Here is a 25,115-nt window from a genome sequence, read left to right on the forward strand (position 1 = left end):
TGTATAAACTGGTGCCCCTCCTCCAGCCTCGTTGTTAGCATAGTTTCCATAGGCGGCTGGAATAAACAGGTATGCTTATATAATAGATCTTCTTTTATTACTTATTTGACTGGGAAAATACAGGAACTAAATCTGCTAAGTAATCTGCACCATCTTTCTGGATAATGCTGCCTTCTGTCAAATGCAAACTGAGATGTGGAATAATGAGATTGGATTTCGGATGTGGCTCCAAAGGCCATGAAAAAAAAAATTAGTGTCAAAGTTTCATGAGTGATAGCTGCCTGCTTAGGCCAGGACGCTAACCGAAAGGGGAGCGTGTGATAGGGAACAACATTGCTTAATATATTTTAATTTTGGTTGTCTACAAAATTGAGTTTGCGCTTTGTTGATAAGAGTCCAAAGTTGTCCTTTAGTTATTTACTTTCATTTGTTTGTCAATGAAATTACCAGCTGCAGCAAGAATTCTCCGAGGTTGGACCGAGTGTAGACCACCTCTGTTAAGATCAGTCAGGAAAGCCGGGCATGGTGTCTCAAGGCCTATGAGCCTAGCACAAGGAAGGCTGACGTGGGCTGTGGGAAGATGAACATTTATTTCAAGACTATGCTGAGCTGCACAGCGAGATACTATCAAACAAACAAACAAGCAAAACTAAAACCAAATTTAAAAATTAGTAAAAATTCCTTTTTTTTTTCCAAGTCCCAACACAAGCCAATGGAATCTGAATACCAGGAAGGTTTTGGCCCAGCTCTGTATTTTCAATAAGAATCTCAGGTGATTTTTATAAATATGATATAAATCTTGAAACCCATTGGTTTATCATATTTTTCTATGATTTTTAGAAGTACAGTTTAGTTTGTGAGACCCAGAAGGGTACAAATGGAAGCTTCCCTAGCATATGTCTAAATATTTAGAATTTTAGGAAAATCAACCTAACATGTTTAAAACACTGTGTTCCGCCCATCTCTCCTCACAGGATCCCCTCACAACAGCGTGCAAGGGCGGTTTTAAATGTGGCATTATCAATTTCTGGTTCCTTCTGTCCCAGCTACTCACTAAGGCTTTCTGAACCCTGTCTCTGGCCTCCGTTCTGATCTGCGTTGCTTCCTAAAGAAGCCCAGACAATCACTGTGTGGAAAGGATATCTGTTATTTTCCTGCTGCTGTGATAGAATACCAAGACCAAAACCAACGTGGAGGATAAAGGGCTTTATCTTAGCTATTCCAGAGAAATAGAGTTTTCCACAGCGGAAAGGCAAGGTGGGGGCCGGGAAAGGCATGGCCGTGGAGGCAGGAAGCTGGCCGATCACATTTTCATCCACACACAGAAGCAGAGAGAACAGGAAGTGGGGTAAAGATAACAGGAAGTGGGGTAAAGTTACGAAACCTCAAAGCCAGCCTTCAGAAATGTACTTCTTTCCCCTGCAAGTCTGTAATTCCTAAAGGTTCCATATCCTCCCTGAACAGTGAACAGCGACACCAACTGGAGACCAAGTATACACATTCGTGAGCCCCTGGGGTTCTGTCTTATCCCAACTCTGAAGGGCACGCCTGCCCTCCGGAAGTCAGAATTTAGGAAATGTCCTGATCAGGTTCCAACAATGGATTTGACCCCGACCTCATTCTGTCAGAGATCTGTCTTTCCCCCTTAGTCCATGGCTAAGCAGGAGAGTAGACACTAGGTAGGGCAGGAGAGTCAACATTAGGTAGGGCCTTACCCAGAATGAAGTAGCCAGATAAAAACCAAAGGAGATGGCTCTGGCTTACACCTAGGGAGGCAATGGGTCCTCCATGCCTGACACCATGTTATGATACTAGACTATTAATTATATGTAATAAAGCAAGATGCAGAGTTGAAGCTGTAGCTCAGTAGATAGAGTGCTTGCCTAGCATTCTTAAAGCCCTGGGTTCGATCCCCATACTGGATAACTAGGCATGATAGTGCTTGCCTCTAATCTCAGCACTGGGGAGGCAGAAGGAGGCAGATCAGGAGTTTAAGGTCATCCTTCATGACAAAGGGAATTTGAGCTACTGAACCCCCATCTCAAAAACAAAACAGATACATTCTGATTTGTTTTATCCTTCAAAAAAATTTTTTTATTTTAGTATTGCCATCATAACACTTACTAAGGGACACTACCATCGAACTCTAGGGACAGAGAAGGGCAGGAGGACAAAGGTCTGGCTCAATCTTACTCTGGTGGATTGTCTGGTAAGAGATCGTTCATCTCATGGTGCAGGAAGGATCTGCAGAGTCCTCCTTGTCTAAGGACACCATCCAAAGCCCCGCTTCAGGATGAGATGTTACATTTTGGGTGATGTTGGTCTGGAGATGGTCTGCCAGCTGCTGAAGTGCCTTGGGTCTCTGGATCCTATAGACTGTCCCAGGATTCAGCCTGTGGAGAGAGAAGGCCTTTCTATCCTCCCATTCAGCAGGGAGAAGGTTTCTTGATGTAACCAAGAAATAAAGGGGAGGACTTTTGCTACTGACATGCTCATTTCCAGCCCTGCGGTCTTTCTCCACATACTTCTTTAGGCCAGTGGTTCTCAGCCTTCCTAATGCTGCAACCCTTTAATACAGTTCTGGTACTGTGGTGACCCCCAGCCATAAAATTATTCCCATTGCTTCATTACTGCATAACTAGTTTTGTCACTGTTATAAAATGTAAATATCTGATCTGTGGGGTATCTGACATGGGAGCCCAGTGAAAGGATCATCTAACCCCCAAAGGAGTCATGGCCCACGGGCTGATAACTGCTGCTCTAGCCCCTAGTTCCAGGGAATCCTGAAGAAAATAATCAAAGTAAAAATTAGAACGAATGGTGCAGAGAAACATTGAGAAATGTCAGCAAGGGCCTGCCTCTGCCCCAACAGTCTGTCCACCATACTCTCTTGAGCCCATGTCAAAAAGTCTCTGAGTCTTAGGATGGATGGGAGCAACAGTAGCATCACTGCGGGGATTTGGAATTTGAGTGACCCGTATTCCAACCTAGGGTCTTCTTTTTGGCTGGCGACTTGGACAAATGCCTCAGTCCAATCTCTTCTACATGAAGCCTGTCACGTAGCAGGGGCAGAGCAGGGAGTTACTCTGGTTTGTTGACAACTTACACACCTTGCACCTAGAACAGTGACTAGAACATGGCAGTGATTAATAATCAATAATATAAAAATAAAACTAACAGGCCTGGAGAGAAGACTCAGTAGCTAAAGCCCTTGATACACAGTCATGAACACTTGGGTTTGGATTCCATTACCTACAGACTCACAATCGCCTGTAAGCCCAGCACTGAATAAGCCAATAGCCTCTGTGCATGCCTTCACTAGATACATGTGCATACAGATGCACATGTACATGTGTGCGTGTGTGTGTGTGTGAAAATAAAATAAATCATTGTCATATGCTAGATATTTAGAACATCCTCTCTCTGAAGTCTACTTAAAGCTTTTTGATGATTTTTTTATACTTATATAAATCTCATAGATCAGCAACTTGACTATTTTGAGAATTAAGTCCTATTGGTTGCAAGTGATAAATTCAGTGCCAATGTTTTTGAGAACCCAACTGGGTTCTATTGCTGCACACTTTCTTTTCAACAGTGATTCTTGAATTTGGTTGCCACAGTAGCTGATGTCACCTTTTTGAGTCCTACAATAGATTAAACTCTTAATGAGTCAACTGCTAACTAAGAAAAATTCCCCAAATAAAGCCAGAAGAGTGACCTGAAACCATATATAAACATAAAAATCACAAAAGGTCCAAGCCACAGTGAAATCTCCAAGAGATTATTAATTCTTAATGATACCAGAGATACAGAAATGGTTTGACAAATGGACAAAGATCTCAAAATCTATATAAAAAGACAGAAACATCAATGACTTCAAAGGAGGGAAAAAGCAGGTAAATGAAGTAAGAAAATCAATTCAGGATGTAGATGAAAAGTCATGGAACTAGAAAATATTTTTATCCTGAGTGAGGTAACCCAATCACAAAAAACACACATGGTATGTACTCACTGATAAGTGGATATTAGCCCCAAACTTTGGAATACCCAAGATATAATCCACAGACCACATGAAGCTCTAGAAGAAAGAAGACCAAAATGTGGATGCATCAGTCCTTCTTAGAAGGGGGAACACAATACTCATGGAAGGAAATACAGGGGCAATGAGTGGAGCAGAGACTGAAGGAAAAGTCATCCAGAGACTGCCCCACCTGAGGATCCACCAAACCCAGTCACTGTTGCTGATGCTGAGAATTGCTTGCTGACAGGACCCTGATATGGATGTCTCCTGAGAGGCTCTGCCATAGCCTTACTGATACAGATAAGGATGCTTGCAGCCAATCATCAGACTGAGCACAAGGACCCCAATGGAGGAGTTAGAGAAAGGACTGAAGGAACTGAAGGGGTTTGCAACCCCAAAGGAAGAACAACAATATCAATCAACCAGAGCTCCTAGGGACGAAGAAAGAAAGAAAGAAAGAAAGAAAGAAAGAAAGAAAGAAAGAAAGAAAGAAAGAAAGAAAGAAGGAAGGAAGGAAGGAAGAAAGAAAGGAAGGAAGGAAGAAAGAAAGAAAGAAAGAAAGAAAGGGCATCACCAAAGGATTAAAGGATGGAGAAATAGCATCAGGATGATAGACATCACTAAGGGACAACTACATCAGACATCAGTAGAGAAAAAAGTGAATATTCATGACCACAAAACCCCAGAGCTTAGGGACACCACTAAGTGACCAAAGCTAAGAATCCATGAACTAGGGGGAACTGAGATAAAACTAAAGATATGAAGTCTATTCGATGAAAAAATTCAAAATACAATCACTGCATTCTAAATAACAGAAATATAAGCATCACACAGTTGGCTTAGGGAAACCATTGAAACGTATGTCCAGTCCCAAACTCTACACACCTCAGTGACCTGAACTTTTGCAGTTAGCATGGCCATTCTGGAGCAATGGAACTTTGCTTAGGGCTCTATATTTTTACTGTCAACATATTTTTATGTAGCTATTCATTACAAAAAGGGAAAAAGTGATGGATTTTAAATAGGAAAAAGAATGAAGCTTTAGGTTCTCTTTCATGACTCCCACGTTCTCGGACAGCATTGTATCCCCGTGTTTTAGCTAATATTGTCTCAGTCTTGTTTTAAAATCTTATGTTATATCCACACTTACAGCCATTTACATGGATACTTCACAGGCAAAGGTCTACATTTAAAGGGCAAAAGAGACCATGAGGATTTGTTTGTCTGAATTTGAATCACCTCACTGAGTATTATAATGTCAAGTCTATACATTTACTGCCAATCCCAGGATGTCATTTTTCTTGACAGCTGAATCATATTCCATCTAAATTTATACCACATTTTCATTATCCATTTATCTGTCGTGGAAAGGGATGTTGTTTACACTTTACTCCTGTTGTGAATAAAGCAGCAGGAAACATAGATGTCCAAATACCTTCATGGCAGCATATGGAGTTCTTTGAGTATATGCCCAGAGTGGAATTGCTGGGCCATAGGACTCAATAAAATTATAGCATAAAGTTTTTCCACCCTCTGGATATGGTTATCCAAGGACAGGAGGTACTTAGAATCTGACAAAGACATGAGTAAACAGAATCTGTCCATGATACACCATAGTCAGGATGATCAAAGCACAAAACAGGGGAACAATAATTAAACCTGCGAGTGCTAGCGACCTGCAAATAGCCCATCAGAGTGACAGCCTCCTAGAGAGATGCTAGAAGCAAGAATAATATGAATTTACAAACCTTAAACACAGAAAGTAAACATCTGTCAACCAAGATGATTAAATCTGTCAAAGCCATATTGTGAATGGAATAAAGACATTTTAAGGCAAGCACAAACTACAGTAACTCAAGACCATCAAACCAGCATTATGGCAAATGCCCCAGAGGAGAGTGCCTTGGTTGGGGTTTTACTGCTGTAAACAGACACCATGACTAAGACAACTCTTCTAAGGACAACATTGAAGGGGGCTGGCTTAAAGGTTCAGAGGTTTAGTCCATTATCATCAAGGCAGGAGTGTGGCATTGTCCAGGCAGGCATGGTGCAGGAAGAGTTGTTCTGTGCAGTACATCTTGTTCTGAAGGCAAACAGGAGAAGACCGACTTCCAGGCATCTCGGATGAGGGTCTTAAAGCCTGTGTTCACAGTGACACTCTTCCTCTAACAAGGCCACACCCACCCCAATAAGGCCACACCTCCTAATAGTGCTACTCCCTGTGCCAAGGATATTCAGTTAACCACACAGAGAGAGGCAGTGTCAATCACAAGAACATAGGAAACAATAAATTTCACAAGAGGCATAGATGAGTAAAGGAACATTAAGAAATGATCAATTACATCCAAATCAATTGGCCAGTCACAAAGTTCCTAATACAAATAGGGAAGAAAGTAACGACAAAAATAGAACATTCAGGAAAACAACTAAGAAAATGATAAGAAATCTGCAAATCCCTCAATGTAAGTAGTCTTAATTCCTCAACGAAGAAACACAGACTAGTGGGTAGGATTAAAAACAAGGTTCAACTCTCCATTTTTCATTAGGAACATACCTTACCAGTAGCTGAGGGGAAAAGACAGTAGTCAATTTACCAAGAAAACAGAGGCCCCAAACAAGCAAATATTTATATCTGGTAAAGTAGACTCCAAGCCTAAATTAGCTGGAAGAGAAAAAAAATCACTTTCTCCTAAAGGGAACACGCTGTGAAGATGACATAATGACTCTACGTGTACATACACAGCGAGTTAGTGCATATGTCATTTTAAAAAGCCTGCTGGACAGAAAAGGATCCATGGCAACACATGCTACTAGAAAGGCAGCATCTACCCAGCTCTCATTAACACATGCCATCCAGAGAAAAAGGTCAACAAAGGGACTTCAGAGTTCAAATCTATCACAGGCCAAACGGACTAAACTTACATCTGCAGGATCTCCCATCCAACAGCCACAGGACACAGTCTTCTCAGCCTAAAGTGGGCTGTACGTTAGGCCATAAAACAATAACGAATACAAAAGAATCAAAATGATGTTGCATCGTATCAAGTCATAGTGGTATAAAATGGTGACCCAGCTGCACGAACAGAAAGTCTGCAAATACACGGAGATGGAGTAACATACTATGGCTGATCAGCGGGCCATTCAAGAGGTCAGACAGCGGGTTTAAAAATTCCTAGTCTCAAATGAAAGTCAGAATATAGCACTTATCAAAACTTTGGGGGATACGTCAAAGCCGACATGAAGATGAAAATTTATGTGTGTGTGTGTGTGTGTGTGTGTACATATATGTAAAAGTCAGATGTCTCAAATATGTAATTCAATGGTGTATCTTATGATCTTTGAAAACAAAAATGAGCCAAATCTGAAACAGTAGAAGGGAGAAAAACCAACAAAGAACAGGCAGAAATGAACGAAGTCGGACCTGAAAAGAACTGTATGAAAAGTCGTGAATTAGAGCCGGCCTTTGACACAGTGAACAAGGTCAACAAAACCTCATACCAACTAAACAAAAGGCAAAGGACCCCCCATTAGCAGAATTAGAGATAAAAAAAATCAGTATACTAGAGACCAAGGGACCACAGAGGCTCGTTAGGGAACAGTTTGGAAACCTACATTTCAGCAGAGCTGAAAAGTCTAGAGGTCTCAAAATTCCTAGAGGATACAGATGACCCAAACAGACCTACAGCAAAAGAACTGACTGAAGCAGTACCAGCCTCCGGACAAAGAAAAGCCAACCAAGTATTCAGGCCACATTCTACCAGAACAAGGTAGAAACCAGCACTACCAAACTCATCCCATGAGAGGAGTGTTAGCCTCGTACCCAAACCAAATAGGAAATGGAAACGTGGGGGGTAGGAAAGGAAGGGGTGGGAAGGAGGGAAGGAGGGAGGGAGGAAACAGGAAGGAAACTATAGGTTAGTATTTCTGGTGAACATACACAAAGACATTCTCGAGAGAATATGAAAACCAAACTTAGAAGCACATTAGGAAGATGATAAACCATGATCAAGTTGGTTTCATTCCAGGGATACCAGGATGCTTGAACATATGTAAGTCAATGAGACTAACACAGCACATAAATGAGTCAAGGATCTAAACCGTGTGGTCATCCTGATAGGTGCAGAAAACGGCTTTGACAAAGTTTAACACCCCTTCATAATGAGGCCTGAGGAGACCAGAAATAGAAGGAAAGTAAGGGCAGATCTCTGGCCAACATAACACTAAATAGAAAAAGGGTGGAAGGAATTCTTCACAAACAGGTATAAGACAAGGGTGTCCACCCACTGAATCCAGAGCTTGAAGTCTTAACTAGATCTGTTAGGCAAGAGAAGAAAAAAAGCCAGATCTATCATGCGAGAGACACAAACAAGAGAGCGGAAAATGAGATTATCCCTTCCTACAGATGATAGGATCCTGTAGACCGCATGTGGTAAGGTAGCGGACTGTAACGGAAAAATCAAATAGCCTTTTGATATTCCAATAATCAACTGGTTAAGAAAGAAATGAGGGTAAAGTCTCACTAACAATAGCTTCAAAAACAGCTCTAAAACCCCAGGAATGAGCCTGAGCAAGGGGTTAAAATCCTCCACAGTGAAAACTTTGAAACTCTCAAGAGAAAGATTGAAGAAGACACCAGGAGAGAGACTCCCTGGTTCTTGCTTGGGAGAAACAATATTGTAGAAATGGCCACGTCACTGAAAACAGTCCAGATTCAATACCGTGCCCTCAAAATTCCAGCGGTATTCTTCACGGAAGTAGAAAAAAATAATCCCCCAAATCCCCAAATTAGGTGGCATTGTTACAAAATGGATCAAAGGCCCTATCTTAAGATATGACACTCTGAAACCGCTAAGGGAAAACCCCACGGAGTCTAGGAATTGGAAGGGCTTTTGGGAAAAGATCACGACTATGTAAATAATTGCAGAGGTGACAAGAGACAAGTGGTGTCCTGCAAACACCAAATGGCAAAACCTCGGCTGAGTGAAGAGGCAGCCTGCAGACTGGGAGACAATCTTCTCCAGTCACACATTTTGCACAGGGTTCCTATCTGCAGTCCATAAAGAACTCAAAACATTAAACAAGCCACGTCCATCAACAGAGTGCACAGACAGTTCTCAAAGGACAAGACACCAATGGACAGTTTCCAGATGCTGGATTTAAATTCAGGCCATTTGGATGCTATCACATCATGCTGCCTTGCTACCAAAACTAGTACCATATGAAAGGTGTCAGTGCCTCAGATTTAAGGTCAGGCCCTTTGAAGATCTCCTAAACCCCTGTTCCTGAGTCAAAGAGAAACATGGTCCTGCCACTGGTGAAATTGTCTGGACGTGTCTTCATGTCTGAAAACTTGTCCACTCTCTTAGCCTCTGCCAGATCTCAGGCCCTACTACAAACATCTGACTATCTTAACAAAGGCAGCTTTGCATTCCTTCCCAGGGAGTATTTGGGGAAAGCAAGATCCATTTCTACCCCTGTTCTCCTTCAATCTCAGAAGATGTGAGACCTGTTTGGCCAGAGCATTCTCTCTCGTCTGCTGCAAGTCTGGTTACTGTATTTTATTACCGTCTAAACATTGTACTTTGCAGAGCCAACAGTGCATCAAGACGGAAGCCTGACTTGTAACACCTCTTAGCATCGATACCAACACCGGGCAAATCATCAGAGTCAGTCCATGAATGTCAGGGAGCTGTAAAACACAGGATTGTGAAACGGTTCTCAGCCGCCGTTTATAGACAGAAGCTGCCCACCACAAGATGTATAGGCTTAATAAATCAATGGGAAGGAATTCCAAAATGGATAAATCAATACTCAAGCAGTCAGAGAATCCTACAGGTGTATGACAATGACCCGTCGGGGCCTTTAAACCTCAGCTCGTAGGTTTAGCCAAAGGGTCTACAATGATAGACGAGCCGAGATGATGAATACCTCTGTGGTGAAGTTTGTTTTGTCTGCATGTTCTCCACCACCCTCCACACAGTAGCAGTAGAAACTGACTCCTTCACACCACACAGCAGCCCTGCAAGGCAGTCGGATGCTAAATCCATACACCTGGGGACAATCTCCGAGGAATTGGGTCATTTACATAAATGGTTTCAGGTGTGAGTAGTCGACATGATTAGAATGCTTACTGTTTGCGTTCTGCAGATGTGCAATCACGCAGTGACTAGGTGGTGGTGTGTATTAATCTTTCCCTTCTGAAGGATATCACAGACACATATATAAAATGACTAATAGCCTTTCATTGGCTCCTTTATTTTTTTCGAAGCTAACCTAAAGGAGTAATGGGACATTAATATAGATTTTGTTATTTAACATATAGAAATAGAAACTATTCATTGCTAGGAGAGTGGTTTAAATTGCAGGTTCATAAAATAATACTAAATGCATATGGTAAAGAGATAATTGCCAAGTAAACTTGATGTTTTAAGAAAACTCTCTGGGACTGGAGACTGTGGCTCAGTGGTCAAGAGCAGTGTCTGCTTTTGCAGAGGACTCTGGGTTAGTTTCCAGCACACACACACACACACACACACAAACACACACACACACACACATTGTGTCTCAAACCACCTGTAGCTCCCATTCCAGGGGATCCAGTACCCTTTTATGGTTTGCCTAGGAAATTTACATAGGTTCATGCATGTACATACATATGTATTTGTACACACATACATGTGTGTATACACACAACACACTACATGCACACACACACACACACATGCACGCACACAATCATTTTCTTAAAGAAAATAGAACCTAAAATTAGATTTCAAGCTAGGCTGCAAGAATATGCCTGTAGTCACAATATTATCATAAAACAACATGACTATGGTATATCAATTAAAACATCTCCAGTTTGTCGTTACTCAGTTTATCCAAGTTTTCTATAGAAGTTAGTTATTGTCTTAGTTTCCGTTGTTGAGATGAGATACCATGACCAAAGCAAGTCTTATAAATGACAACACTTAACTTGGGCTGGCTTACAGGTTCAGAGGTTCAGTCCATTATCATCACGGCAGGCGGCATGGCAGTGTCTAGGTAGGCAAAGTGCAGGAGAAGGAGCCAAGAGTTCTACATCTGGATCCGAAGGAAACCAAGAGAAGGCTATCTCTTCCAGGTACCATGACACACGCACGTCCTCCAACAAGACCACACCTCCTGGCAGTGCCACCCCCTAGGCCAAGCATATTCAAACCACCACCTTTATTTTAAGTCAGACACCACTTATGTTAGAAAAAGCATCTCCATTAATCTCTGTTTAAAAATATGTTTTTATGCCTGTGGGGGTTTTGCCTGTTAGTGTACCACATGTGAGCTGTGCCTGAAGAGACCAGAAGAGGGAGGATTCCCTCAGGGCAGGGTGTACTGACAGCTGGGAGCCACCATGTGAAGGATGGACTTTAAACCTGGGTCCTCTGGAGGAGCAGCCAGTGGTCCTGACCCCTTCAGCCTTAGTCCATCAATTTCCTAAGTTAATTTCAGAGAGCCTGTCTTTCAAATACACTTCAATGCACTCTGTAAAGATTTATTTAAGTCCGTTGTGTATTTGGGAGTGCTTCGTTTGCACGTATGTAGCTGTTAGCACACATACAGCTGGTGCCTTTGGGGCCAGAAGATACCAGAGGACCAGGAACTGGAGTTGCTTGTGGTTGTGCGTATGTGGTGTGGGTGGCGGGGACCAAACTTTGATCAGTCAAGAGCAGTCAGCGCTCTTGACCGGTGAGCTACCTCTTCAGCCCTTCCAATGTATGTTTGGAAGTCAGATACAATTATAATTAACCACGGTATTTGTTAAAATGAAAAAAATCAGAAACTCCTCAAATATCTGGGAATAAAGTGATTAGGTTGACTAAGAGTATGGCAACTATGTAATAAGTCTTAGGAAAGCATTAAGATGACAATTTCATGAAATTTTACAATATGAAAATTACAAACTAGCCTTAAAGTATTATTGTATGCATTTTCAATATTCACCTCTTAAATGACAATTATTCTGAAATGTGAGCTTTTATGTTCAGTCAGATTTCTTCTCTCTCCCTCCCCTTCCTTTCTTTAGCCATCCTCCCCCTCCTCCTCATCTATTTAACCATTCTCCCCCTCCCCCTAATCTCCTTAAACATCCTCCCTTCCCTCTCCTCTCCTTAGCCACCCTCCCCTCCCCCATCTCCTTAGCCACCCTCCCTCCCCATCTCCTCAGCCACCCTCCTCCCCCATCTCCTTAGCCAGGCCCTCCCCATCCCTCAGCCAACCCCCCCATCTCTTTAGCCACCCTCCCCTCCCCCATCTCCTTAGCCATCCTCCCTCCCCCATCTCCTTAGCCATCCTCCCCTCCCCCATCTCCTTAGCCATCTTCCCCTCTTCCTCCTCTTCTCCAGTGTTGATGTTAGAACCCAAGGCCTTGTGTACACAGGCAAGTGCTCTATCACAAAGAGATATTTTTAGTCCCCATTTCTCTTGATGATTAACTTTTCAAATACTCTGTTGAATGAGTGCTTAATGCAATCATGCTACATGCAATCTATTGTATTGTTTCAAAGCCTTTCTCGGCCCATTGTTTGGCATTATCTTTCTTACACAAACCACATCCAAAATTTACACGCAAGCTTGTACGTTCCATTCAAATGCACTTAAACATGCTGTAACGCTGTTCGGGTGTGAGACACCATCAGGTCTTTCTCACTTCACGCCAGGCTGTTTTCATGCTCTCTTTTCTCTTCTCCTTCAACATTTTCCACCTTGCTTTCTAGGAACTGAGCCTTGGCTCTCACAGGCTTAGCTGTTATGACAACCAACCTGTAGCTAGAGTAGCTACTCTAACACTCATCACACAGGCTTGGGGACAGAAACCAATGACTCCTGGTACGCATGCTGCTCAGGACTCATGAAGGGTCAGAAATCCTCATGCATGGCGGGGAGTAGCCCACTGGGGTACGATGACGGTGCACAGTCGGTTTACAACCAAATGAAGGAGCGCTAAGTAATTCTGCCTCTGGGGTGCTTAGTGACTGCTTAGTCCCTGTGCTGGGTGCTCTGGACATAAAGTTGGCAAAAGCCTGCACCGTGCAATTAGCTCGGACAGCTGGCAGCCTCTGCGAGGGGAAGCGCTTGTCTCCCAGGACCCAGCCTTATGCGCTTGAGAACCACGGAGATTTCGTGAACTTAAAAGGGAAATTCCAAACACAAGAGAAGTTGCCCCGTCTCACCAGACTTTTAGAAAATGCAAATTAAAACTCAATTAAACAAGACACCACCACATTCTAACAGGATTTTAGGACAAAAAAACAAAAAACAAAACAAAACAAAACAAACAAACAAGCAAACAAACAAACAAACAAAAAACCCCAAAAATATGACCTACTCCTCGATTGATGTCTTCTATCTTTTACTGGAACTGAAGAGGGCTGCCTTTCCATTTTGAAAAGCAACCGTGTGAGATTCCAGGCAACCAGCAAAAAGCATGATCTGGGGCTATGAAGCCCAAAAGTAACCAGTTCATGCACAGGAGTCTCTCACATTGTGTAAGCATTGGACTTAGTCGTAGCTGTCAACTTGACACAGCCTACAGTCACCGGAGAAGGACGTTCTCAGTTGAAGGATTGCCCTCATCAGATTGACCTGGGGGCACGTCTCTGGGGGATCATCTTTATTGCTAGTTGATGGAGGAGAGACCAGCTCACCATAACTTGCAGCACTCGGCGGCCTACGGTCCTGGATGCAGAAGAAAACTAGCTAAGCACGAGCCTTCAAGAGAGCTAGCGATCGGCGTTCCTCCATGCATTGGGCTTGAGTTTCTACCCTGACCTCCTTCAATGATGGACTGTGAACTGGACACGTAAGACAGATAGACCCTTTCTTCCCTAAATTGCTTTTGGTCAGAGTGTTTTATGACAACCACAGACAGGGAAGTAGTCAAGCAGGCTTCCTTAGAGACCCACTGACGAGACGATTTGCCTCACCCAAAAGTCTCCAAGCATTTTTCCTTAAAGCTGACGGCAGTTTTCAGTATATTGAGATTTGGGGAAAGCAAAATATTAAGACTGAAATACTGCATCTCAGCTGCGTTCTAACAGGGAAGATTGGGCAGGTGACAAGCTGTCAAGAATTATGTGAACTCAACTTACTGTAAGGAAACCTGGGAATTTCCGTCGTCGATGTCTGCTTCATGGTGTTCCGGCATAGAGAATGTGGAATGAGGCTGAAGGCTTCAGCACTCCCATTTGGATCCCAAAGATATTCTAGCTCATATGATCCAAAATTGAGGACATAGAAAATATGTGTCAGCAACAGGCAAACTGGGAGGGGAAGAAACTGAGCATGCTCTATAGGGTGAAGTTGATATTGAAGCCTTTGGCAATCCAAAGGCAACAAGGTCTGAGCACTCCAGGATGGAGGGCAGCCAAGGCGCCTTGAGCAGCAAGCACTCTGACCCACTGAGCCTTTCCCCGACCCCGTGATGCCACCTCTAAGCCCTTTAGGAATATTCTGATTCATGGCAGATCTAATGACCTTATCCCCAAAGTATTCTACTTACACTTTTCTAAAGGGGATTTTTTTTAAAACAAGTTCTCCTTTCTGGCGGGTTCTGCTGTTAATGTTTTCAAATACTACTTTACAAATCCTACTGATCTGTTAAAAATGAAGCATTCTTAAATTGCATAGAGCGGTGTTGGTGTCTAAGGAGCAAACTATTGTATGTTGCTAATATTTTTAAGAAAAGAACACACACTACCTGAGAAGCACATACGATCAGATTTATATTTATGTTATAAGGGTTGTCCAATTCTCTATAAACTTTTCAACATAGTTTTTTTTTTAAAAAAAAATCTTTTCCCATTTTTTGAGGTTATTATATAATTGCAGTTTCTCCCCTTTTCTTCCTCAAACATTCCTGTGCTTTTTTCAAATTCGTGGCTTCTTGTTTTCGTTCTCTCTCTCTCCCTCCCTCTTCCTCCTTTCCCCTCCCCTCCCCCTCTCCCTCCGTGTGTGTCTCTGTCTCTCTTTCTCTCTCTCTCTCACACACACAAACATACACAAACAAACACACACACCCACACTCCTCAGTACATACATACAACCTGCTAGGTCTGTATAATGTTACCTGCATGCATGTTTCCAGGGCTGACCAGAGAAGACGATTTCCCACTCGCAGCGTTCCTTCATTGCCTGTATAGTCCTCTGTAGGGCTGAGGCCTCTGGGTTGCCATGTTAGCTTGTCTGTTATTCCACACGGTTCTTCACAGGGAGTAGCAGGGAACTCTGGCTTCAGTTAGAGATAGGCTTAGGAAGGTAGGAGGTGACTCTGCAAACAATGAGAACAGGGGGTTGGGCCCTCGGATCCCACATAAAATCCAGGCAGGCATGGGACCTAGTTGTATATCCAGCATGGAAAATGGGCATGCGGGCTATCCTGGGGTAGCTGGTGCTGTTCTAGGTAGATCAGTGCGTTCTGGTTTCCGCTTCAATAAAGTGGAAAGTGATCGATGAAGGTACCAGCATTAGCCTCTGGCCGTCATGTTGACGACATACATACAGATGTTTTCATGTATCTGCACACATATGTGCCCCCATAAAAATGTGGGTGTGCGCACACACACACACTCACACACTCACACATACACATACACACACGAAATAGATATAGAGGAAATCACTTTTGACAAAGAAAACGCCAAGTCATGTTCAGAAATGAATTGCTTTTTTATTATTAATAGTTAGCAAATAACTGGTGCCATGGCTTGCTGGGAGTGAGCCTGCTAAGCCTCTTACCACTTTAACAAGGAAAAGCAAACTTGTGCAGACTTTACTCGGTTTGCGGTTTTACCAAACTCCAACTTTAGCTGGACTCATGCTTCGCTTCTGCCCTACTTACAAAAGTGAGGTTTACTTTGCAAATTAATAGTATAAATAGGGCAGTGAGCATGCTTAAACCACTCCGAACACTATTTTAAAAGGCTTTAGCAAATTAATTTTATGCAAATGATATTGCTAATGCAAGTACCACTAATCTGTTCATTAAAGCCAGAGGGAGCAAACTTTATTTTGGCAATTAGTTGAAGTTACTATATGTATTTAAAAAAAAAAGCACAGAAGTTGCACTTCTTTTAAAGTGTACATGTAGACTTTCACTGGCTGGGACTTCTCCACGTGTGAGGTCAGAGCTTTTGCCTGTGGCCTCACAGGTCCCTTCACCTCAGGTTAAATAGCTTCGGTCAGCTCTCCCAGTCATTGAGAGATAACAGCTCCCTTGGCTGGAGCAACCCGGTTGCCCTCTTTTCGAGGGAGGCAGAAACGCTGCCTTGGCTGGTCTTTCAGAGGTAGAGGAAGAACTGCCGTTATGCAGTGGGACAGTGATGATGTGCCCAGATCCATTATTAAATGTCAGGCGTCTGTTGCAGCCTGCTTCTCTCCGTGCGTTCCAGAGACGCCATGTTGTCTGAGAAGGTTTGGAAGGAGAGACAGAGCAGGTGGCGAGTATCGACGTGACCTTTCAGATTATCTCCCCGCTCGGAGTGCATTTAAAAGGAGAGGGCTGACATTTGTGGTTATGATCATTCATAGCCTCCTCGTCGGGCCCATTGATCTAAGACGCCGGTCACATCACTGTCTCGGAGCCCGGTGACAAATGTGGCATCTGACTGACAAGCAAAAGCTCAAGTGAATTTTGCCATTTATTATTATAATTATTGTTGAGTCAATTTCCTTTTTCCCAATTATGGGGCCGGAGTATAGCGAGCTGTCAACAGAATGACATGGTGCCTAATGCCATGGCCCACTACAGGAAATAATTTGATATAAACAAAGGTGTCTCTTGGCTTCCATGTGCTTCCTTCCCCAATTTCCCTTCTGCACAAAATTCCGTTTTGAAGAAGTGAAAACTAATCTTTGTTTTTGGGGGTGAGATCTCCGTCGTCTTGGTGTCAATCTTCCTTTCATCCCCATGTGTGTTTATTTTTTTCATTACTATAGGACTAATAACCCCAAGCACAGCAGCTTTAAATGAAAATGTGTTTCCCTGTTGAGACAGGGTCTTCTGTATCCCATACCTAACCCTCCTGCCTCTGCCTTCCAGTCGCTGGTATGACAGGCACAGACCACGACACCCAGTTTATGCTGGGCTGAGGGTAGAGCTGAGGGTTTCATGAATGCTGGGCAAACATTTTACCTCCTGGACTTTGACTCCAACACAATGAATCTTTCTTAGCAGCTGGTTTCACAGTCAGAAATCCTAGTGTAATTGGTCAGGTGCTTCTGCCCCCAGGACATCAGGTCAGGTTGGGGTCTCCCATGAGACTGGACTTAAGGTGATAGTGGGGCTGTAATACTTTCAGTGTGCAAATGGAGCATGACCTGTTTCTAAGTTCTTTCTCTTAGGTATTAGCAGACCTCCAATTCTTGCTCGTTCTTGAATGCCATGAGGACCATTCCATAGCACTACTTACAATGTGGGGTCTGCCTCCCTTAGAATAAGAGCATGAGAGAGAGCATCCGAGGTGGAAACCACAATTAATCTCAAAGGTGACACCTCACTACATCCAGCTTCCACTCAAAGAGAGAAGATATCCAAACACTGACCATGGCTAACAGGAGGCAGGAGGCAGCCAGAATGGTCTCAGGGGTCGTTCAATACACCAAGAGAGAATGCAGTAGGTGTTGTGTTCCTCGGATGTTTTAGTGAATCTGCAGCTAAGTTACAACATGCATCGCATCATTCTGAAGCTCTCCAGATCTGTGTGTTTCTACTGTGGGCACACCACTGGGCCCTCAGCTTCGAGAGACAATCATTACCGTCTCAGGACTAATGGGAGCCCATTCCAGCACTGTGCCAAGCCTTTTCAGTGGCTCTCAACCTTCCTAAGGCTATATCATTCTTTTAATAATGTTCCTCATGGTGTGGTGACCCCCAACCATTTAATTGCTACTTCGTAACTGTACTTTTGCTACTGTTAGGAATCATAATATAAATATATGATATGCAGGATGTCTGACATGTGACTCCCAAAGGGGTTGGGACCCACAAGTTGAGAATCATTGTTTTAGGGTCAGGCCCAAATCTCTCAAGATTCTTATTTATTCTTTAGACTCAGAAGGGCTCCTGTGGATAGCAACTGACTTTGTTATTAACTATTTCTGCAATTTTGTCCATTTTTTTTCTATTCTTTTTTTCGGAGCTGGGGACCGAACCCAGGGCCTTGCACTTGCTAGGCAAGCGCTCTACCACTGAGCCAAATCCCCAACCCCAATTTTGTCCATTTTTATTAATGTCTAATATTCATTTCTTTTTGTTTTTACCTGGCACACTGAAATAAAGCTGCCTGCTTCATGGAACTTGCTGGAGATCAAAAATAGATAATTAGTGGGAAAACACATAATATACACCTATTAGTTTATACCCACAAACAATTCATCTATGACATAAAACACTTATGTGTATATCTCTGCTTGTATAGTAATATATAATCTATATTTTAATATGCTACTCATGGAAGTGCAGCAGCAGAAATGTTAATATTTTCTTTAATCAAAGACTTTCTGAATTAAAAACAGTTACGTAGAGAATTCCCACAGCTTGTGATTAGGGTCAAGTCTTTAAAGATACTCCACACCCTTTTGGAGTAGATTTTGAATTTCTTCTGTTAAGTCCTTCCTTCAAAGTCAGGGAATGTTATATCACCCTGGAAGTCAAGGACAAATGCTATACCACCCATCATGGAGTGTGGAAGGCAGTGCTAAGAGTGGATTGGCTATGGAGTCCGGGGAGGTTAGCCATGGACAAGAAAACGTTGTAGAAGGGAGTTTCATCTTCCTCATAATTTGTTTTGTCCTCTCTCTCCATGTGCATCTCCGAGTTGACTAGCAGGCAGTGAGTATTACTGCCCTTGAGACAGAGAACAGATGGCCTGCCTCGCCTCATGTGCCTCCTCATGGCTCTCACAGACTGGATTCAGCTAGTTTGGTGTTCACCGAGTCCGTAACCTTTCCCCTCTTCATCGTGGAACCTTGGTCTCTGAGCGTCACAAGCCATCCTAAAGGCTGGATGGACACAAGCAACATGGAAGGCAGGACGAGGGGGCTGGTGAGTACAACTCCCTTCTCTGTCTGCACACGTCTCTTGTAAGCCTAGGAATTTCTTAAAGATACTGTGTTACAGAGACATCTCAAATTTTGACAAAATGGATTTCTCGTGGCAGCTGTTCGGAAAGCGAGAGCGTCCCTGGTGTTGGATGGCTTCACACCTCCATGTGTGAAGAGATTAAGCTTCCACACATCTATCTGTGGGCGGATTTCAATTATTGACTTTTCTCTCTCTTTTTAAAAAGAAGAATGGTATTTGGCCTCCTTGCTCCCCAGACTTAGGGACAGAAGAACACAGGTTTTGTAGGATGAAGTCTGGGTGCTGCCTTCTTCCAGTTGCTGTGGCTATGTTATCATTGAGGTGTGCTTGCTGGCGTGACTCCTCTGTGAAACACATCACCTTAAATACTTTTGTCTCATTGCCTCACACCCATTCTTATGACGGCCACTGTAGTTCTCTCTTTGTAGATCCAGTAGATGTGAGCTTTAGGAGACTAAATGATCTGCCCAAGGGAATGGAGACTCCACTTCTCTGAACCAAGAATAGATCTTATTCTTCTGGTATCAACTGTACCACACATGGATGGACATATTAGCCATATGTTTAATAAGTTCATATGGAATGGTACCTTTTGGTCCCGTTGGTTCTTCATCTTCCAGGAGTCTTCTCAAGGGTCTGAACATTCTTCAGGCAAGCAGCACAAAGTTCTATTTTAAAATTTAAATAAGCTGCCAATTTCCAACCCCAAATTGCCTGCCATTAGAACCACAGAATTAGCATTCAAGGATGAAGTGTTCTCTGGGATTGAAACTGGTCCTGACCAGGTGAATGGACGTCCCTAACAGGCGATAGGAATTTCATGCATAGGTGACATCTGCAGTGAATTCTGAGTTTGTATTTTAGCCAGTCACTCAAGCTCCTTTGCTAATTAATTTGTTTCTGAGTTTTACAGAGACACATAATTAAATAGTGTTATGTTAGGATGACGTTCAGCTACAATAAATGATAATCCCCAAGTGGTGAATTATACAGTTAATTTCTCTGCCATTTGAAAGCCATATGGAGATGGTCACTCCATGAGGGAGATAGGAGCCTCCTGTTGCTAGATGTACTGCCTCAGTGTCCCCACAGCATGGCCCTTGTGTTCTTGTCTAAGATGGCTGTGGGTAAGACAGCACCTTCCCATTTCAGGTTGGCGGGCTGAAAGAGGGGAGGAATTGAACCTTTCCACGCTTTCAGGAAACGACCTGGAAGTATCACCACCCCACGGCTTTTACCACAGTTAGCTGAATAAACCCCCCAAGAAACGGGAACTGTTGTTTCTAAGTGAAGACACTGCCATGTCTGACTGAAGAACAGGCCTTCCTGTTCATGTGAGACTGATGTGGAGAGCAGAACATGAGGAAGGGCCGCCTCGCATAGGCAGATCCTTATGTTATGTAGGGTACAAAGAAACCGCGTCTAACTGTACGGTCTGAGAGACCTTGGATGCACTGGTTCTGGGTGGACAGAGGGAGCATGCACGCTGTCCTGGAGCATGCCCGCTGTCCTGGAGCATGCCCTCCGTCCTAGTTTGTCTCCTGTTGCTGTGATCAATTCCATGACCAAAAGCGACTTGAGAAAGAAAGAGTTTATTTCTGCTTAAAGCTCACAGTCCATCATTGAGGGCAGTCAGGGCAGGAACTGGAGGCAGAGACTGGAGCAGAGGCCATACAGAAAAGCTACTCACTGGCTTGCTCTTCCTGGCCTCATCACCTTGCTTCCCCATCTATACACCCAGGACCACCTGCTCAATGGTGGCCCCTCCTCCACCAACCATGAATCAAGATGGCCCTACAGGACGATCAGAGGGAGGCATCTCCTCAGCCGAAGTCCCCTTTTCCTAGAGGATCCGAGCTTGTGTCAAGCTTGTGGCGAAAACAAACAACAATGAAAACCCAAGCATCCCACATGCCTTGTGTGCATAGGAACAGTCACTACTGGGCAGCGGGAGTTGGCTCTTTTAGTGGAGTTTGGTAAGACTCATGATCACAGAGGCTGACTGTGGCAATGGACGATGCTCATAAAAGACAGGGGTGATCTCCTTAGTAAATATCTACAAATTCTGTCTTCTTAGACGTTTTGGTGGGAGGTACCAGCCTAGGGGGCCTGGCATCCACTAATTTTTTTGAAACTAAATCTGAACGGTTACAGTTGAAATTGGAGGTTCCAGGTTAACTGTACTGTAGTGCCAACCAAAGACCTTGTTTCCTCTTACTAGGCCCCGTCTCTAAGGGTTATGCCATCGAAACACATAGCGTGGGAACAAACCTCAAACACATGGCTTTGGGGAGGCAGTGACCACAACTCTCCCTGCTAGGAGGTAAGTGTCCATCCGTGTCGATTGAGATCTCTCAGTGCTGTCTGGGTTTTCTCAGATTCTATGATAATAAACTGTGCAATTGCTTTTTTTTTTTTTAACCTTGATCTGGTCTCATTTTTGACAGAATCTATTCAATTTTCAGTCTATCTATTGGTATAATAGAAGATTTATTTCCCACTCTATAAGTGAGAACTTGCTCCCTTTGTCTGGGATCGATCTCTGTCAAGCTTCAAGAGACTCTTGAAGTGCCCAGCATTCTGAACTGGCGTGAACGAGACTTAGCTCCTAGTTCCTGAGGGGTGAGTCACGTCAGGCCCCACTCTGAAACCTCACTTATTCTTAGTTGCTATTGGCACTCTCCTTGCAAACGGGGATACATGCTTTGTTTGTTGAAAGTGTCCCTCACCTCTCTTTGACTCCTGGCTTCTTCAGTAACTCGTCTGTTCTATCCCGGCCATGTTTCTTTCACTGGAATATGCTCTGATAACCACAGAACCCGGTGGTCACAGCAGAACCAGGGCGCATACACATTTATGTCTCGCGGCATTTACAAATCTTTCTTGCTTTGGCTCAACAGTGGTTATATGACATTTCATCTCCCTGGGCTTCAGTTAACTCAACTGTAAAGTAAATGAACGTGGACTTGATGGTTTCTAAGATCCCTTCCAGCCCAGGAACAGTCAATCATCCTGAGACTGTAGTGACATCTGAGCTGAGGTTGTTCTAATTACTCGGTGGTCAGCAGACAGGAGTTCTTCTAAACGGGACACAGAAGCTCTATTTGTCCTTTGGAGACTGCTTCTGGGAGCTGTCATTAAACCACCTCCAGGTCCAAAAGCTTCTACACTGTCTGTGCCCAAGAATAAGGGACTCGTGGCTGTAGAGACGGCTCAGAGGTTAAGAGCATGGACTGCTCTTTCAGAGATCCTGACAACCACAGGGTGGCTCACAACCATGTGTAATGGGATCTGATGCCCTCTTCTGGTGTGTCTGAAGACAGCAATACTGGACTCACATATATAAAATAAATAAATCTTAAAAATAGAAATAAAAAAGAGTAAGGGGACTGAAGAAGTGATTGAGTGGTGGATAGCACACCCTGTTTTTCCAGATGTCCCGAGCTGGGTTCCCAGTGCCCATGCTGAGTGGCTCACAAGTTCCTATAATTCTAACTCTGACACCTTCTCTGTCCTCCTCACACACCTCTGCACACGTGGCATGTGCCTGTTAACACTTGGTGTACACTCGTGCAATCATACCCACACACATACAAGAAGACAAAAGTAAACTGATGGCTCGGTGGTTAAGATACCAATTGCTCTTCCAGAGACCCTGAGTTCAATTCCCAGCAACAACATGATGGCTCACAACCATCTGTAATGGGATCCGATGCCCTCTTCTGGTGCATCTGAGGACATCAACAGTGTCTTTTATATACATAAAATAAATAATTATTTTTTTAAAAAAGCAAGTCACTCAATTAAAAAAAATTGTTATATGATTTAACTTATATATAGTCAGTTTTCAATTAGCTAGACCAGGTCTATAAAGTGACATGGATGTGATAGAAAACAATTAATTGAGAGCCACCCGTATGTAACGTTTGCCCAGCTGCACATTCTCTAGAGCGCTGATTTTTTTTCATAATGATTTCCTTCTTCTATCTAAAATATTTACACTTTTACATCTTCCAGGGAGCCACGCCATATCATATCACTCTGTAGCTAATGCCGGAGGACACTCACCGAGACATAGTGAAGAGCAACTTCAAAGCAGATAATTGAAGCACAATTCTATTTACCACATTTGTATCAAGAAGGCTCTGTAGCGGTTTATGAAAACGACATCCCATATCAAATAATCGAGAATTTAGCCTATCCCGTTCAATCCAAATCTCACGCTGGCTGGGGTGATTTAAACATCTGGGTAAGTGTATATGTCTTTGGGAAGTTTGCAGCTCGATGAAATAGACTGTTACTGTGCACACAACTTTTGCTAATAAGAACAAAAGTTCCCCTGCTGATTCAGTAAATCAGCCTGGATCCTGTGCGAGAGACCAACAACAGCTGACAGAGTACGGGTTCTTGGAAATGTTTTATAAGTACCGTCTAAGAGCCAGATTGTGCATTAACAGCCTTGTTATCCTAATGAAATCACTCCGCTTTCTCGTCTTCGCTCCAGACACCTCCAAGGTTGGGCAAAGGAAGCCCCATCTCCCCAAATGCCTCTAAACACCAAATTTGGATGACAGATTAATGATGAGATCTGCCTCCCCATTAATTTATTTGCAGGAGACACCTGTGCCAATAACCTCGTTAGGGTTTGGAGCGTGTCCCTAGAAAGGCATGCCTTCCCCCTCACTGAATCCGTTCCCCATAATTCTTAATTACTTTCCCTTGCCTGGTGGGGAAAAGGCACATGACATGGAAAGTTTTATAGTGTCTAATCATTAACCAGCTCCTTTCTTGAGTGGAGTTAGAGTATCCGAGAAAACGCTCTGCCTCAAATCCCCCTGGCTACTTTCAAAATCATTGGCCAAAGGAATTTTCCACATTCGTTTTCCTGCTTCAGAGCCATTCCTTCTAAGATAAGAGCAAAGGCTCTCGGAGCCCTCGCCGTGTGTTGGGTGCTGTTCAAAGCCCACTTCCTGGCACGGCCAAGCACTGGGTTATTGGTGTAATTCTCATTTTTCAGATGACACTGAGACACATGTTGTCACTCACCCACAGCCAGGCGTCAAAGCCAGCTTGTCTCACTGCAGGGTTCGCGGGACACATTTCCTCCTAGGAAGAGAGACTCTGTGAGATAGAAGGGGAGCACAACTCTCCCTTTGAATTTAGCCTTCTTTGTCCTGGCTAATTTGTAAGACAGGCATGGCCATAAAGGGAAGGGGTAGTGAGACGGTCAACTAAAACCATGCAACCGAGGTGGTCAACGGAGCAGGAGAAGGCTGGTCCCACTGCAGTAAAGACAGTTTACTTCCTGTCCTTGCCCCCCACCAGTCCCATGATGGGCTCTATACTGGGATCATCTGATGATGCCTAGAGGTTTGCTTGGTCTCTCTGTCGTTGTCTCTGTTTCTCTGTCTCCACCCCCTCCCTTTTCTCTCCCTCCCCCTTCCTCCCTTCTCCCTCTCCCTTCCCCCCTCCCTCCTTCACTCCCTCCCTCTCTTCCTTCCTCCTTATCTGTGTCTTTGTTGTTGTGTATCTATCTTCTGTTGGGACACAAAGATAAGTTTTATGAATAAAACTAAAGACAGGAACAAGACTAGGGAATGCTGGAAAAGGACATTGGGAGTTGGTTGCTTTGGTGTGTATGTGCGCATGCGTGCATGTGTTCGTGCATGCGTGTGTATGTGTGCTTGTGTGATGGGCACGCACATTTACATTGTATGCACTTGTTCGTGCTTGAGGACATCAGATACCCTCCTCTATCACCATACGTGGAACTCTCCTGTCACTACTCATCCTCATCACAGGGGAAGTGGGTGACCACACCCAGCTTCATAGATGTGGAGATCTGACCTCAGGTCCTTACGCTTGTACTATCTATTTCTTGAAACGGAACTATCTTTTCAGCCCGACAGGGTTGTTTTAAAGAACAGGTCACCTACAGGAAGATGTCTGAGCAGAGATTTGTGACAGTGAAGCTCACCT

This window comes from Rattus rattus, chromosome 10 (genome assembly GCF_011064425.1).
Source record: "Rattus rattus isolate New Zealand chromosome 10, Rrattus_CSIRO_v1, whole genome shotgun sequence".
Lineage (NCBI taxonomy): Eukaryota > Metazoa > Chordata > Mammalia > Rodentia > Muridae > Rattus > Rattus rattus.